The 17,306-nt window shown below is 35.9% G+C and overlaps 1 pseudogene across 1 annotated transcript in view; it reads right to left on the minus strand.

Moving 5' to 3' along the window:
• LOC309629339 (craniofacial development protein 1 pseudogene) overlaps nt 1–17,306 on the minus strand; it is a 368,808-nt pseudogene that overhangs the window by 39,695 nt on the left and 311,807 nt on the right. The window lies entirely within an intron of this gene.

The following is a 17,306-nucleotide window of genomic DNA, read 5'->3' on the forward strand; positions in this document are numbered from 1 at the left end:
GCCTTAAGGGTGAGAGACTAAGATTATTCTCAGTCCCTTTAAATTAAGCAGATGCATCAGAATCCCCACTCTTTCTACAGAATTTAAGTTTCTGAGGAGGGGTCCAGGCCCATGAAGTTTGAGAGGTAATACAATTACTAAGTGCTCCTGACAAGTACTCTTAAGAGAAAACCTGGATTGTCAGTCATACCAAGTAGACACCCCCTCTGTGTGAGCCCCTCCTTATGGATGCCATTGTCCTGCAAACCATGTCGTTTCTCCTACTCATCAATTAGTACTTTCTATGTGGATCCGTGCCCAGGTCCAGGGAAAACTCCATACCATTCCCACATTCCAACATTTTAAAGCCTGTTGTTAATCCTAGTAAAATCTGGTAATGGGTTTTCTTCCTTCCTTTGTGGCTCAGGTATAAGATTTCTGCAGTCTCCTCCTCCCCCACCCCAGCTATACCCCAGGTACCCCCAACCTGCCCTAAAATCTCTATAATTAGCTGGTACCATGGAAACTGGCAGAAGTCACTGCAGGTTCCAGGATTATGTGGGGACAGACTGTTGAGTTTAAAAACACAGTGAGAAACGTTCTCAATGCTCTGAAACTCTGCAGAACTCATGGTATTTTTAATACCCATCTTCCATTGACAGGTTTTTCCCACATGGCCAATATCAGCAATTAGACAAGAGATATGACTTTATTCAATTAATATTTACTGAACACCTACCATGGGCCAGTGCCATTAAATGTTGACAAGGATAAAGGATATAGAAAATAAATAAGACCCTCTCCTGGGCCCCAGGAGGGTGAAGAGTTTTAAGTGGGAAGAAAAATGAATTTGAAATCTAGCACTGGGCTCTGCCATTGATCAGCCATTGTGAGCTCTGGAGATCTCCATCCACTATTTTCTCATTTGTAAAAGGAAGAGCTTGGCCCCATGCATTGGTTCTTATCTATAACAACATGGAAGCATGAACATTGGAGGTTTTTGCAACTTCCCAATTCCAAGGATTTAAACCCAGGTTAGGGGAATCAGAATCTCTGAGAGGAAGGTATCAGGTATGAGTTTCCCACGGGATTCCACTGCACGTTCTGAATTGCACGTCACTGGGCTATGTCATCTCTCAGGACCAAGCTTGCTCAAAAAATTTTCTATATAAACCACATCCAGGCACTTCATAGATGAAAGGTTGTTTATTTACCCTTTCTCTAACATTATGGTTCTATTTTCTGGTTTTAGGGGTTTTTTTGTTTGTTTGTTTTGGTGAGAGGAAGGAAGGAGTTAAACGGAGATGGTCTTCAGAAACTGTTGTCATATTTCTTTGGTAAATAACCTTCTTTCTTGTCATTTTCTATTATTTTTTAAGTCACCACCAATAATAGTCATTAATACAAAGCAAATTCTCGTTTAAAGAACAGCCTTCTGTTTAACAAATAATATTAGCTCAAGAGTATAAGTGTTTATCGTATTATAATCGCTGAGTTATTTTCCTTTGTTATATGAAAATTTCAGGAAAGTCCTTAGCCAAAGTATAATCTTGCTACATTTATTTTTAATTGAATAACATTTCTGTGATTTGATTTTATTTATGTAATAATTTCCATGATTTATTGCTTTTATTCTCTGTTTCCCCAAGAAGAAAAAGTAAGCACACACACACACACACACACACACACACACACACACACACACACTCTAACCAGTTGGGGAAAGATAAAGTTTGAAAACTGGACAAGTATTTCTTAAGTGAGATGACCTGGACCAGAGCACTTTCTTCTCCCAACGGGGCTTTTTACCTTTTAATCATTTTTGTCCATTAAGTTTCCTGTTTCCATTAACGTTGTGCTTTCCCCAGGTGTCTATTGCTGCTGCCTAACTATAAAAAGTCCAACAGCCTATAAGAGACCTGAAATAAGCAGACATCTGAAACAAGGGTCAGGGGTAGCAGAGAATATTTCCTTAGAGATGAGAGTGGAATACATGAAAGAAAAATGACCTCTAATACAGCAAGGAAAAAGGAATATATTTTTGAAAATTATTTTTTACCACAATATTTATTTTTCCCGATAATAAAATGAAAATGTATTAATAATAAAGTAGAAAAATATAGAAAAGTAGAAATAATTATTTTAAAGATTGTAATAGCCATATTATTCAAAAGCAAAACTATTAATAATTTGATGTGATCTTCTCTAGCTGCCTTTTCTTTCCCAAAGATCAGCTTTGGAGTTTGTTGTTATTTTTTACTTTTTTTTCATAGTATCACATAGTAAAACTAATTTTGATTTCTTTTTTGTTTTCCATTCAAGTGTATAGTAATATACTGTTACCATGCAGAGTTCATAAACATTCATTCATTCATTCAGTAATATTTTTAAGAAGCTAATATTCGCCAAGTATTTTCTGCCACAAAGGAAATGGTGGCCCTGGATTTGTGCAACGTAGCCACCATGAATGAAACAGACAAAAAACCCTTTGCTCCTAGAACTTACATTCTATATGGGAATATAGACAGTAAAATAGACATGGTAAATATATAGTATATTAGTTGGTGATAAACCATATAGATAAAAACTAAAGTAGGCAAGACTGGGAAGGTTGGAAGAGGGTAACAATTTAAAATAATAAGGTCATGGAAGTCCTCAATGAAAAGTTGATGTTTAAGAAACAATATCAAGGAGAATAAGAAGCAAATCAATTATCTAGGGGAAAGAACATTCCAAAAAAAAGCAGGTTTAAATGTTCAAAAGTGGAATTATATATAAAATGTTCAAAAAAGAGTAAGGAAGCCAGTGTAGTTGGAATGCTTTAAGCTAGAAGAGAGTAATAGGAGATGAAGGCTTGAAAAGAAGGGGAATCTAAACCGTATAGGGCATGGTGGACCATTGTAAGGACTTCATCTACTATTAAGTAAAGGAAACAAACAGTGTTAGGTTTTGAGCAGAGAAGGCACAAGATCTAAATTAAGATGTATTTTTTTCTGTTGCGTTGAGAATAGACTATAGGAGGGCAAGGAGAAAAGCAGTGAGTTCAGATAGAAGGATATTACCAATAATTCTGGCAAGAGGTGGCTTGGTGATAGCAGTGGGCCATAAGAAGTGGTTATAATCTGGATAACATTCTAAAGTAGAGCCGGCCAGTTTTGCTGATTGACTGGATGTGAGATGTCATGTTAAAATAAGAGTCAAAGATGACTCCAAGATTTTTGGCCCAAGCAATTGATAGGATGGAGCTGCCAAAAACCAGAGAGGGAAGACTACAGGAGAGTAGGTATGAAGAGAAAATCAGAGGTTTTATTTTGGACATGTTAAGTTTAAGATGCTTATTGCACATCCAAGTAGAGATGACCAGTAGACAGTGGGAAAAGGCAGGAGTATGGAAATCTAGAGTGGAGAAAGTGTTTTCAAAAGAAGAGAGAAGTCAAACATTAGTTTCATATGACTTACCAAGTTGAAAGTATGTCCCAATCTTTGGACATTTAAGTTGATACCTATAATCACTAGGTTAAAAAGTCGATAAAAGTAGAAACCAAATCTATTTTACCCATTATTGAATATTTTATTATCTCCCAAATTTTTCATTCTAGTGTTCTCAAAAGTATCCTCAAAGAAGTCTGGTGTATTAGAGTCATAGGCCTGCCCTGGATTTTGGTCCTGATTCTGCCCTTTACTAATCTACTTTTTAATGATTACATTTTAATAATTTAATGTAGTAGCAGAGACCAAATGTCTCAGTTCAAGTATTCTGGGAAGCAGAATGTCAAGACAGGGTTAGAATTGCAAGAGGTGGAATGCTAATTCCTGCTAATTCCTTCAATTCCTGAAGAGCAAGGGTAAGGAAAGCAGGAATAGACAGGAAAGCCTTTACAGGGGTTGGCAAATTTTCTGTAAAGGGCCAGATAGTAAATATTTTAGACTTTATGGGATACATATAGTCTCTGTTACATATTCTTCTTTGCTTTTGCTTTTTGGTTGTTTTACAACTGTCTAAAATGCAAAAACTATTCTTTGCTTACAGAGCATACAAAAAAAAAAAAAAAAAAGGATGTGGTCCAAATTTGGTCCATGGGCCATAGTTAGTCAACACAGCCTGGTCTAACACTTGTGAAAGGAGAGAGGGAAGGGAGGATAATTCTGCAGGAAAAGCCTCAACCTTATGTGCAGCTCTGAGAAAGTCTTGGGGCCAGTCCATGGGGAGCTGTGGTTTAAAGGATGTCCATAGAAGAGTCCTGCACTGGGCAGAAATGGACAGGCTCTAGCACCCCTGCTGCACTTAGTCATTATCTGGGACCTGTCCAGAAAAGTGTGGCTTCAGCCGGAAGGCTGCAGCAGATCCCAATGGCAGTGCAGCTGAAAGCCATTGGCAAACTGTCCCCACTATGGCAGATTCTTATTTGAAGAGAAACGTAAATAACGCACCTCCTGAATTTCACATAAAACTACAGAGAATTAACCAAATAGAGTTTTGTTTGTTTCATATAACAAGTCATCCAGAGGTAGGTAATCCAAATATGGCATGAAGAATCTGTAATACAGCCAAATAACCAGGTATATTCTATCTTCATACTTTATCATTCTTAGTATGTGGCTTCCATTCTCATAGCTACGTTATGGCTTCAAGACTGCTACTCTTCCTTCACCCTCATTACCTTACTCAACATACAAAGATGAAGAAGAAAAAGAGGAAGAAAGAGAAAGGTAGAAAGTAATAGCACATATATCAGAAAATCAAAACTTTCTCAGAAATCCCCAGTGGAAGGAAAAACTAACTTAACAGTGAGATGGGAACAGTGGGATGAACAGTTCAAAATAGCTCGAGCATATGTAAAACCGTGATACAAGACATGACAGTATTGCAGATCAGTGGAGATATGAGGGATGCTTCAATATACGTTGTGTGGAAATTGGGTATCCATGTGGGGGAAAAATAATCTCTAACTCCTATCATATACAAAAGTCAATTCCATATGGGTTAAAAACTTGAATATGAAAACAAAAACTTAAAAAATGTCAGAATAAAAAAATAGAATGAATTCTTTACCATGAATTACAGGATTTTTTTTTTGATTATTAAATAAGACACAAAAAGCAAACCATATTTTTTAAAAAGGATATATACAACTACATTAAACTGAAGAACTTCTGTTCATCAAAGACATAATAGGAACATAAAAAGACAATCTATAATGGGGAGGAGATAACCACCACATAGTATATAATAAACAAAGATTTAATATCCAGAATCTGAAAGAAACCCCAATAAATCAATTAAAAAACACAACTCAATAGAAAGATAAGCAAAAGTCATGCAAAGTCATTTCACAAAAGATAAATGAATCAAAGTCATTAAAAGTATGAAAATATGCTCAACCTTATTAATAACCTTAATAATAAAAGATTATTAATAAAATTAATAAAAATGCAAATTTAGACCCAATCATATTCTCTAGATTGACAACATTTAAAAAGTCTAATAATACAAGTGTTGAAGGGAATGTGGATCAATGGTGGTAGGTCTCTCTCAATTGGTCCAACAAATTTTGAAATATTGCATTATACTGTAAATTTAAACACCCAAATTCATATAAAAATTCACTACTGGAGAAACACTTACATATATACAAGGATACATATATAAGAATAACAACTGTAGTAATTGTAATAGCGAGAAAATTGGAATCCTTTCAAATGTCCATTGGTAGGGGAATGGTAAATAATTTGTGGTATATTCACACAATGGAATATCTTATGGCAGTAAAAATAGATAGAATATAGTTGTACATAAAATGGATGTTTTTAAGAAATAATTTTGAGTGAAAAAAAGAAAGTCCCAGAGGAACACACTGAGCATAATATCATTTTTATAAAACTCAAAACTAGCAAAACTAAAAAATATATTGTTAAGGCATTATACATAAGAGACAAAACTATGGAAAAACAGAAATGATAAACACAGAATTCAATACAATGTTACTTCTGGAAGAAAACAGTGGTTGGATAGGTGAAGAACTTACAGGCATATAAGTGTTGTTGGTTATGTTCTACTCCTTGGGTTAGGTAGTGAGTGGGTTCCCAGGCGTTCATTATATAATTATTATTCTTCAAAACTTACATATATTACATACATATTATTTGGTTTGCAGCAAATAGTGTATTAGAAAAGACAATAAAGAAATACATTATAAAACAAAGAAATTCTCAGCCAATTTCCACTTTTATGTCTCACTGGATGAAATGGTGTTTCTGTGGTCGCATCTAGCAATGAGTGAAGTTGGGATGTGTAGTATCACAGATGGGCACATTGCTGCCCATGAAAATCAGATTTTGCCTGCTTCATTAGCTACAACACCTTGACCAAGTTGCTAATATCTCTTAGCTTCAGTAATAATATGTGTCCAACTTAACCCATTGGATTTTAGTGGAAGTCAAATGACATGATATACGTGAATGTCCTTTGTAAACCAAAAATATTGAACAAATGTAAAGGATTGTGGTTCTCAGGCATAATTCTTCTGGGGAAATTGAAGCCTTTATCTTGACAATTTCAAGTGCACAGTTGATTGGGTAGAGTCTTTCTCTGATTTTGTATGTTAACCTACCTCATTGTCTGTCTTCCAGAATAATATATAGACTCAGCATTGAGAGTCCCATGTTACAGAATTGAGAAGCCAAGTTATCATAATGTATCATACAGACATGCACATTTTCTGATAATGTGCCTTCTTAAAAAAAAAAAAAAAGGATAAAACAGAAAATATAAATACAATAAAAATAATGTCTAGATGCAGCCAGATTACTACATATTTTACTTCTTCATAAGATGTTAGAAACAAAGCAATTTTGCTGAAATGTTCAGTGAAACTATCCTCTATTCAATGCAACATTTATTTAGTGTTTACTCTGTGCCAAATCTTGAACCAAACAGAATTGCTGTAGAAAGATGAGTAAAACATAGTCTTTGCATCAGGGCCATTTTTTTGCAAAAACCCAAACTGACACCATTCTCACAGTAGTCTACATGAATGATGCCCCCTATAGGCTGTGCAGTGTATAGCCCAGGCCACAAAAACAGAAATAATGGATAAAAAGAAACATAAAAATAAATCAAATAGGATACAAATCAGGTTTGTGGTTAAGAACCTTGAATGACCACTAATAATCAGGAAAAATGATTAATTTCGTATTCTTCAGATTGGTAAAAATCTTAAAATCAAAATATACCAAGGGTTGGCTTAGATATGAAGAAAGGAGTGCTCACCCTCATTTATAAGTGTAAATTGATAAACTGCTATAGAGAGCCAATTTTAAAATGCCTAGTAAAAGTTGATCTTTCACTGTGATTCAGCAATGTCAATTTGAGATATGTATCCTTGAGAAGCCAACGGATGTACATATCATGACCGTGTTATAATAGAGGTGAAACTATTGATTTTAAAGTACTAAGTGGAGCCCAGAGGCTGGAGGAGACTTAGTCTGAGAAAGCTGATAGAGAGGGAAACATTGAGGAATGGTCAAGAATCTACCAGGTGGGCAAAAGAAAGAAAAGCATCCCCAGTAGAGAGCAGAGTGTGCAGAGGTGTAGGGATCGAGCAGTGCAGTGAACAAAATGTGTAAGTTATGGGAAGTGACCCAGTGTACTTGAAGCGAAGAGAAAGTGTAATGGAGATGATGCATATGCAAAGATTCAAATTTCAGATTAAGGAATCTGGGTAGGTGCTTCGCTATCTACAAAGATTAAAACAACTTTTTTTTTTTTTTCTGAGAATTAACAGGAAGGTATGGTAAAAGCTCTACAGTTTACGATAATTTTACACTAAACATCTTTTTACACTAGACATCTTCTGTGACTTTTTTTATGTCCAGTATTTACTCTCCCTTAGTAACAGCAGGAAGGTTTGTTTCAGAGAAATATCCTACATGACTCTCAATAGGTGTGGTTCAAATGGCCTACCCTAACATCCACTTCCAATGGAAAGGAACATCAGTATATTCCATATTCATGCCAGAGCTGTAAATATCATTACAAATGTTATTATAGAATATACAGAAAAATAGCCAAGAATCCCTTAGACATGCATATCCAATTGTATATTTACAGTACATGCCGAGGAAGACTGGAGTGTCTGATGAATTCTTCCTGTCTTATGATTCTTGGTCTTTCTCTTGAAGGATGATTTTTAAATCCATCAGTGAATCCTGTCAACTCTACCTTCAAAATTTGTCCTTAATCTGACCATTTCTCTCCACCTGCTACTCTAGTTTAAGCCACAAGCATCTCCTACCAATACCAGTGGAATAACCTCCCAAATGATCCCTTGCTTCCAGTCCTGTGTCTTACAGTCTATTCTCCAAATGCTAACAGGAGTCATCCTTTGAAGACATAGGTTAGATAATTCTCCTGTCTCTCTACTGTTCTCAATCCTCCAGAATTTCTAACTTAGGATAAAACCTGACACCACCTTCCTATCCTCAAACCTTACCACTCTCCTCCTAAATCATCCTGCTCCATCCACTCTAGACTCCTTGCTATTCCGTGACAGAATAAACAAGCTTCTTGAATTTATTGTTTTCTTCCAGAGTCACTTTTCTCCCAGAAGAATCACAAATATCACTGTATCAGAAAAGACTTGTCTGATCACCATATACAAAATAGGCCCTATCACTCTCTAGTCCCTTGTCCTGCTTTATTTTTCCTTAAAACATGACAAGCATGGCAGAAAATTATATATTTATTCATGTATTAGTGTACTGCCTAGCTGTCCCACTCTGGAGGTGGGGTATTTATATACTTACATATTTTTATGTTTGTTCATCATTGTATCACAGATGTCTAGGACCATAGTACCTATCCCATTGTAGAGCTCAAATAATAATTAGTAAATAAGTTAGTTAAACACATAAATTGTGATTAGTTTAAGGCAGAGCATATGAAACAAGTTGGACTAAAAAGATTCCATCCTTTTATTGTAATTATTATTAGGAAAGGAAACCCTCTTTTTCTAAAAGTTGCTAGATGAAAAGAGTAAAACCTAGAGCCAAAAATAAATGAATAAATAAAGCCAACTCTTTGAGGAAAGTAGGGCAGCAAGATGTAGAAAAACAGAACCTGACAACATAATTCCAGCCCCTAGATCCAGCCATACCTAGAGCTAGTTGTAACTCTGGACTTTTCAGTTATGTGCATCAATAAATTTCTTATTTTCTTAATGCACTTCGACTTGAATTTCTGACATTTGCTTCTGAAAAAGTCCTGACGAGTATAATCCTCAAACTCCTCATATACGAATAGGTAAATTGAGATCTGGAAGAAGGAAGAGTTTTAACCAAACTCACAAAATTACGTTGAAGCCAAGACTTAACTTTGGATATTCCGAGTCCAAATCCTGGTCTTTTCACACTCTATTGCTTAGCTGCTGCACAAATAGATTCAAACCCTCCCACGATCTTAGGTTGTTGTACGTTTATAAAACAGCCTAGTATTCAAGCCAGGAATCCTAGGAAATTAAGTAGGTTGAGATGAAGTTCCTGGGTTATTTAATCTTTTTAAATTTAAACTGCTACCTCACTGTAGGGGAGTCCAGCTCAGAAAAAAAAGGAAAAAAAAAATCCTCTAAAGAAAATATCAGAATTAATCCTCTAAATCTAACTTAAGCTATAGGTTTGCTAGAGAAAGAAAAATTGCTTTTATAAAGATTTGTTTTTCCTCATAAGTCTTGTAACATTCATGCCTTTCCTCCCACAGTTTATTGCAAGTCATAAATCTTTTAATTCCCTGCAACCTGGTGAATGTAACCCAATCATTGTTTCTGTGCACTACTGTGGACCTGACAAACCCCACGAGTTCAATCATGGGACTGTCAGAAAATTATAAGAAAATGTCTAGCTCAGTACCTGGAACACAGTAGATATTTGATACCTTCTATTCTTTACATACAAACATGAATGTGTCTTGTGTAGAGTACTGTAAAAGATTGTAGGGGAGTTTTCTTAATTTTTATAATTTTCAAGATCTGAGACCATCACCTCTATTGGATTCCCATGTTTTAAAAATATATCAGAAGATGATTAAAATAAAGCTAGAAAAGAGTAGCCTCCACATCATATTTTGATTTTACTGGAGAAGAGAAAACATGAAATTTTCTGATAGACTTTATGTTTTAATTCTCATATTTATTACTTTTTAATGATTTGTTTAAAGATATTTTCAAAAACTCTAATCCATTTTTATAAGCAATGTGCTTTATGGTTTATATTAAACTATTTATTATGATAGGAACAATGTGAGTAAATCCTGAATCTGTAAGAACAAATGACTTTCTTCTTGGGATAAAATTAGATTAAAAATATGTTCTTCAGGGCTTCCCTGGTGGTTCAGTGGTTGAGAATCCGCCTGCCAATGCAGGGGACACGGGTTCGATCCCTGGTCTGGGAAGATCCCACATGCCGCAGAGCAACTGGGCCCGTGAGCCACAATTACTGAGCCTGCACATCTGGAGCCTGTGCTCCGCAACAAGAGAGGCCGCGATAGTGAGAGGTCCGCGCACCACGATGAAGAGTGGCCCCCGCTCGCCGCAACTAGAGAAAGCCCTGGCACAGAAATGAAGACCCAACACAGCCAAAAAAAAAAAAAATATGTTCTTCAGATGGACATTAGAGATTTTTTTTAAATTAAGAGATAAAAGTAATATTTATTGAATATATCATTTGTATGAAATTGGCATTATTTAACTCTTGAAGTAGCTTATTTATTCACCAATTTCAACAGGGTGTGTTGAAACTTGTTTTTACTATGAATGGCTTTTGAACTCTCTTTCTTTAAAAAAAAAAAACAACAATTTTGTTGAAAGATTTTTCTGCATCTATGGAGATTATCATATGGTTTTTATCCTTCAATTTGTTAATATGGTGTAACACAATGACTGATTTGCAAATACTGAAGAATCCTTGCATTCCTGGGATAAACTCCACTTGATCATGGTGTATGATCCTTTTAATGTGCTGTTGGATTCTGTTTGCTAGTATTTTGTTGAGGATTTTTGCATCTATGTTCATCAGTGATATTGGCCTGTAGTTTTCTTTTCTTATGACGTCTTTGTCTGGTTTTGGTATCAGGGTGATGGTGGCCTTGTAGAATGAGTTTGGGAGTGTTCCTCCCTCTGCTATATTTTGGAAGAGTTTGAAAAGGGTAGGTGTTAACTCTTCTTTAAGTGTTTGATAGAATTCACCTGTGAAGCCATCTGGTCCTGGGCTTTTGTTTGTTGGAAGATTTTTAATCACAGTTTCAATTTCAGTGCTTGTGATTTGTCTGTTCATATTTTCTATTTCTTCCTTGTTCAGTCTGAGAAGGTTGTACTTTTCTAAGAATTTGTCCATTTCTTCCAGGTTGTCCATTTTATTGGCATATAGTTGCTTACAGTAGTCTCTCATGATCTTTTGTATTTCTGCAGTGTTATTTGTTACTTCTCCTTTTTCATTTCTAATTCTATTGATTTGAGTCTTCTCTCTTTTTTTCTTGTTGAGTCTGGCTAATGGTTTATCAATTTTGTTTATCTTCACAAAGAACCAGCTTTTAGTTTTATTGATCTTTGCTATTTTTTCCTTCATTTCTTTTTCATTTATTTCTGATCTGATCTTTATGATTTCTTTCCTTCTGCTAACTTGGGGTTTTTTGTTCTTCTTTCTCTAATTGCTTTAAGTGTAAGGTTAGGTTGTTTATTTGAGATTTTTCTTGTTTCTTGAGATTGGGAAAACTAGACAGCTACGTATAAAAGAATGAAATTAGAACACTTCCTAACACCATACACAAAAATAAACTCAAAATGGATTAAAGACCTAAATGTAAGGCCAGACACTGTAAAACTCTTAGAGGAAAACATAGCAGAACGCTCTATGACATAAATTACAGCAAGATCCTTTTTGACCCACCTCCTTGAGAAATGAAAATAAAAACAAAAATAAACAAATGAGACCTAATGAAAGTTAAAAGCTTTTGCACAGCAAAGGAAACCGTAAACAAGATGAAAAGACAACCTTCAGAATGGGAGAAAATATTTGCAAACGAAGCAACTGACAAAGGATTAATCTCCAAAATATACGAACAGCTCATGCAGCTCAATATCAAAAAAACAAACAATCCAATCTAAAAATGGGCAGAAGACCTAAATAGACATTTCTCCAAAGAAGATATACAGATTGCCAACAAACACATGAAAGGATGCTCAACATCACTAATCATTAAAGAAATGCAAATCAAAACCACAATGAGGTATCACCTCACACCAGTCAGAATGGCCATCATCAAAAAATCTACAAACATTAAATGCTGGAGAGGATGTAGTGAAAAGGGAACCCTCCTGCACTGTTGGTGGGAATGTAAATTGATACAGCCACTATGGAGAACAGTATGGATGTTCCTTAACTAAAAATGGAACTACCATATGACCCAGCAATCCCACTACTGGGCATATACCCTGAGAAAACCATAATTCAAAAAGAGACATGCACCATAATATTCATTGCAGCACTATTTACAATAGCCAGACTTGGAAGCAACCTAAGCGTCCATCAACAGATGAATGGATAAAGAAGATGTGGCACATATATACAATGGAATATTACTCGGCCATAAAAGGAAATGAAATTGAGTTATTTGTAGTGAGGTAGATGGACCTAGAGTCTCTCATACAGAGTGAAGTAAGTCAGAAAGAGAAAAACAAATACTGTATGCTAACACATATATATGGAATCTAAAAAAAAAAAACAAAATGGTTCTGATGAACCTAGTGGCAGGACAGGAATAATGACAAAGATGTAGAAAATGGACTTGAGGACATGGTCAGGAAAAGGGAAGCTGGGAAGAAGTGAGAGAGTAGCATAGGCATGTATACACTACCAAATGTAAAATAGATAGCTAGTGAGAAGCAGTTTCATAGCACAGAGAGATGAGCTTGGTGCTTTGTGACCACCTAAGAGGGGTGATATAGGGAGGGTGGGAAGGAGGCTCAAGAGGGAGGGGATATGGGGATATATGTATACATGTAGCTGATTCACTTTGTTATACAGCAGAAACTAACACATTGTAAAGCAATTATACTCCAATAAAGATGTAAAAAGAAAAATTAAACAATTTTAAAAAAACAAACTAAAAGCATGTGTTGTTCAGAAAATTTTAAAAAATTAAATTAATTTACATTCTATGTTGAAATTTTGAAGCACATGTTTTCACTTTAACTATTAATGCATTGTCCTTTTATACCAATCAGCCTCTCATTCAGCCAAGATTATGAATTAAGTGATCACAATAATCTATGTATAGTATGCGCTGAACACTTACCTAATACTAGCGACTTTGTTTTTTGTTTTTTTTTTTTTAATTTATTTATTTATTTTTGGGTGTGTTGGGTCTTCGTTTCTGTGCGAGGGCTTTCTCCAGTTCCGGCAAGCAGGGGCCACTCTTCATCGCAGTGCGCGGGCCTCTCACTGTCGCGGCCTCTCCCATTGCGGAGCACAGGCTCCAGACGCGCAGGCTCAATAGTCGTGGCTCACGGGCCCAGCCGCTCTGCGGCATGCGGGATCTTCCCAGACCAGGGCTCGAACCCGTGTCCCCTGCATTGGCAGGCAGATTCCCAACCAATGCGCCACCAGGGAAGCCCGCGACTTTGTTTTTTTAAAGTGAACCGATATCTACTCTGGCACAGTCATAAGGCCAGCACTTCGCTTTGTAAAGATGGTGAGACATGGTTTGAAACTTCAAGTATCTTAGAGGGCAGTGTTTTCAGCTGAAAAACTGCCCTGGCTAAACAATCCCCCAGACTGGGGTAAATCTTAACAGGAAACAACTCTCAAAGCAATATGCAGCTTCCTTTAGTTCTCCTTCATGATTTGCTGTTATTTCCCTCTCAACTAAAGCCATCTCAAATTTAAAACTCCAGTCTCAATGTATTCCAAGAACTCCAGACTTGATACACAGCTACTGACCCAATAATAGGATGTCTAACAGGAATCTCAAACTACAAAAGGGAAAAACCAAATTCTTGATACAAAGCAAACAAAACAGAAACTTGAGAAGGTCTCTGTCTCCTCAGTTTAACTACAGCTCTGTTTCTGCGGTGCTCTGGACAAAGCCTTGACAATATCAGTGGCCTTATTATTTATCTCATGCACTCCATCCATCCATTATCAAATCCTGTCAGCTGTAGTTCAAAAGTTATCTCAAATCTAATCACTTCTCACCACCTTCCTCCAAGTCACATAATCTCTCATTTGGATTACTGATATTTCATTAGACTTTTTCATTGGTCACTGGGCTTCAATCCTTGTTCACTCACAGTCTAATTTCCACACAACAGTTGATTATTTAAAACCCAATTCATATGACGTCACTCTTCTGCTCAAAACCATCCAAGGCTTTTACACCTCACTCAGAATAAAATTCAAATCCCACACCTTGACCCATTGCCTGTAAGGCCCTACATATTATCTGACCCTCAGTTACCTGTCTGATATCATCTCCTCTCCCTGGCTCATTTTTTGTCAGCCACAGTGATCTCCTTGCTATTTCTCAGTTACGAAAATCACATTCCCAATTGAGGACATTTGCATTTGTCATACCGTTTGAGTAGGCAGCTCCTCCCCCAGATACTCACATGGTTTATTCCCTCACTGCATTCAGATTTTTGCTCAAATGTCACCCTGTCCAAAAATCCTCCCTGACCAACCTAAATAAAACAACATATAACCCAACCCCTCATCACTCTCTAACATCTTACCTGCTTTTTATTTATAGTTCTTATCATGACATATATATCTAAATATACAATGTGCATATTACATATTTCTATAAATATAATAATATCTATTTTATATATTATACATATTTGGGGTTTCTTTGTTTATGTGCATATCTTTCATCTCTCCAGTGGAACATAAGCTCCATGAAAGTGGAGAATTTTTCTGTTTTGTTCACTGCTGTATCTCCAGTTTCAATAACCGTGCCTGGCTCACAGCAGACAATCAAAAACTTCTTGATTAATTAATAATAAACTTTTCTTCTTTTACTTTAACATTGTCATACAGTGTGTTTCACAGCTTCTTAAAAAAAGGAGAATTCTTTATTTCTGATTTTTTCACACTCATTGTAAGGTGGCAGAGATGTAGAATAAAAGATGAAATACCTCCTTAGTTACACATTTGTAGAACTCCAAGGATGAATTGACTGACAGGAAAGGAGCTGTGGAAATGAAAATGGTGAGGACAAAGGCAATGTTTTTCCTTTGTTCAAAATTCTCTTCCACCCAGGACTAAATAAGGTCCTAGAAGTCAAATGGGACAACCCAGCCTAGGCTGAATCCTTTTTCTAGCATCCTAGACAAGTGGTCATCCCTTCTACCTCCAAAGACAAGATTCTCACTGATACAGGGCCACAGATATCATAAGTCACATACATCTCCCAAATAAGCTCCATCTTCTGGAGTATCTTTCAGAGGTTATATTCCATTTATCACTGGAGAATTTTTCCTGTTAAGTCCCCCAAAGAACTAACTTCCAGATCCTCTTTCAGTCTCAATCCTAACCAAGTGTAAAATCTGTTATAATTTCTGAAGCTCGACATCAGGTCCTGTTTTCTCTGCCAAGCCTCCAGACCTTGGGGCCATGTTGTCAGGCTTTCTGTAACTGTGATTCAGCTCACAGATCATAGCAAAGAGAGACTGAGAATCTCCCAAGAGAGATTCTTTTGTCATGAATTTATACCAGGACTAGATTATGTGAGAGGCTTATCAGTGCTGATGAATAGTAAAGCCACTTAACAGTTCCAAAAATGAGGAGCCACCTACTTTAACATGAGCTTTCTTGACTCTAACCAGTCAGGGATTCACACTGACACTTAAATAGCTTCATGATTAAGTTGTCTTTCACTTACTACTTCTGTGACATTGGTGAGGTCATTAACTCTCTCTAAGACTCAATTTCCTCAGCTTTACTTGGGAATAATAACTAACTAATTCACTGGGTTGTTGTTAGTATTAAATAAATAGTTATACTTCCTGGTCCTGGTAGTCACTCAGTGACATTACCCACTATTAGTTACTCTTTTCTTGATAATGATATGGGGAAAAAATGGGGTATAGTTTTATCTTCTAGAATTCTTCGCTATTTATCCAGTGAAAGTTCTCACTTAGAAGTGAAAGTAGAAGGTGAGACTTCTTGGAATTAGTATAAAATTTTGAGTTATTGATCATTCAAATAGAGTTTTTATAAAATATTTTGCAAATATATGTTTCTAGTAAAAGGTAATCAGGTACTTGAAGACATTCCACTTAAATAATAGTACCATAATCAGATAAAATATTTTTATTCAATTATCTAGGCAATTTGATAACTTCAGTATTAATATAAACATTTACCCTTCATGGGTATCTCAGATATGAGATTGGATATTTGGACAAATGGATTGGGTCTTGTCAATGTGATAAAGGGAGTCATAAAATTAGTTTTTTCCAGTTCTGCAGCAAAATCACCCAAATTTAGTGGTTTTCAAAGTTTGATGTTCAATCTTCTGGGGAACACTGAGACTTATTCAGGACTTTTCTGAAATCAAAACTATTTTTATAATACTACTCAGATATTATGTGCCATTTCCACTGATGGTGAAAAAGCAGTGGCTGGTGAAACTTCCGGTATCTAAACATGAATCAAGGTTTTGACACCAAAGTGTATTTGTAATTATTATATAATATTCTTCTCTGCCACATCAGTGTAACTAATTCATCAAAGAATGTCCTTCATGAAACACTAAGAATTATTAATTTTATTAGATCACAGCCCTTGACTACAGGCTTTGTCAATATTCCCTGTGACAAAATGAGACATATGCATAAAGTACTTCCCTGTCATACCGAAGTGTGATAGCTGTTTCAAGGAAAAGCACTTGTATGATTATTTGAGTTGCGAACTGAACCAGCTGCTTTTTTCATGGAACACCATTTTTACTTGAAAAGCTGATTGAAAGACAAACTATGGTTAATAAACCTTGGGTATTAGGCAAACATTTTCTTGAAAATAAAAGAAGTGAGGCTGTCACTCCAAGGAAAACAACTGAGAATATTTGTTGCCAATGGTAAAAATTTGCACTTTCAAATGAAAATGTATATCTATTTGCAACTTGGAAAACGTGTATCTGCCATTATGAACTTGATAACTTTCTAGTGCTTAAAGATTTTTAGGATGTGACCGACAAGGGCTTAATTTCCAAAATATACAAATGACTCATACAACTCAATAACAACAACAACAACAAAAAACCCACAACCTAATCA

This window comes from Balaenoptera borealis (assembly GCF_965194805.1).
Source record: "Balaenoptera borealis genome assembly, chromosome: 5".
Taxonomy (NCBI): Eukaryota; Metazoa; Chordata; class Mammalia; order Artiodactyla; family Balaenopteridae; genus Balaenoptera; species Balaenoptera borealis.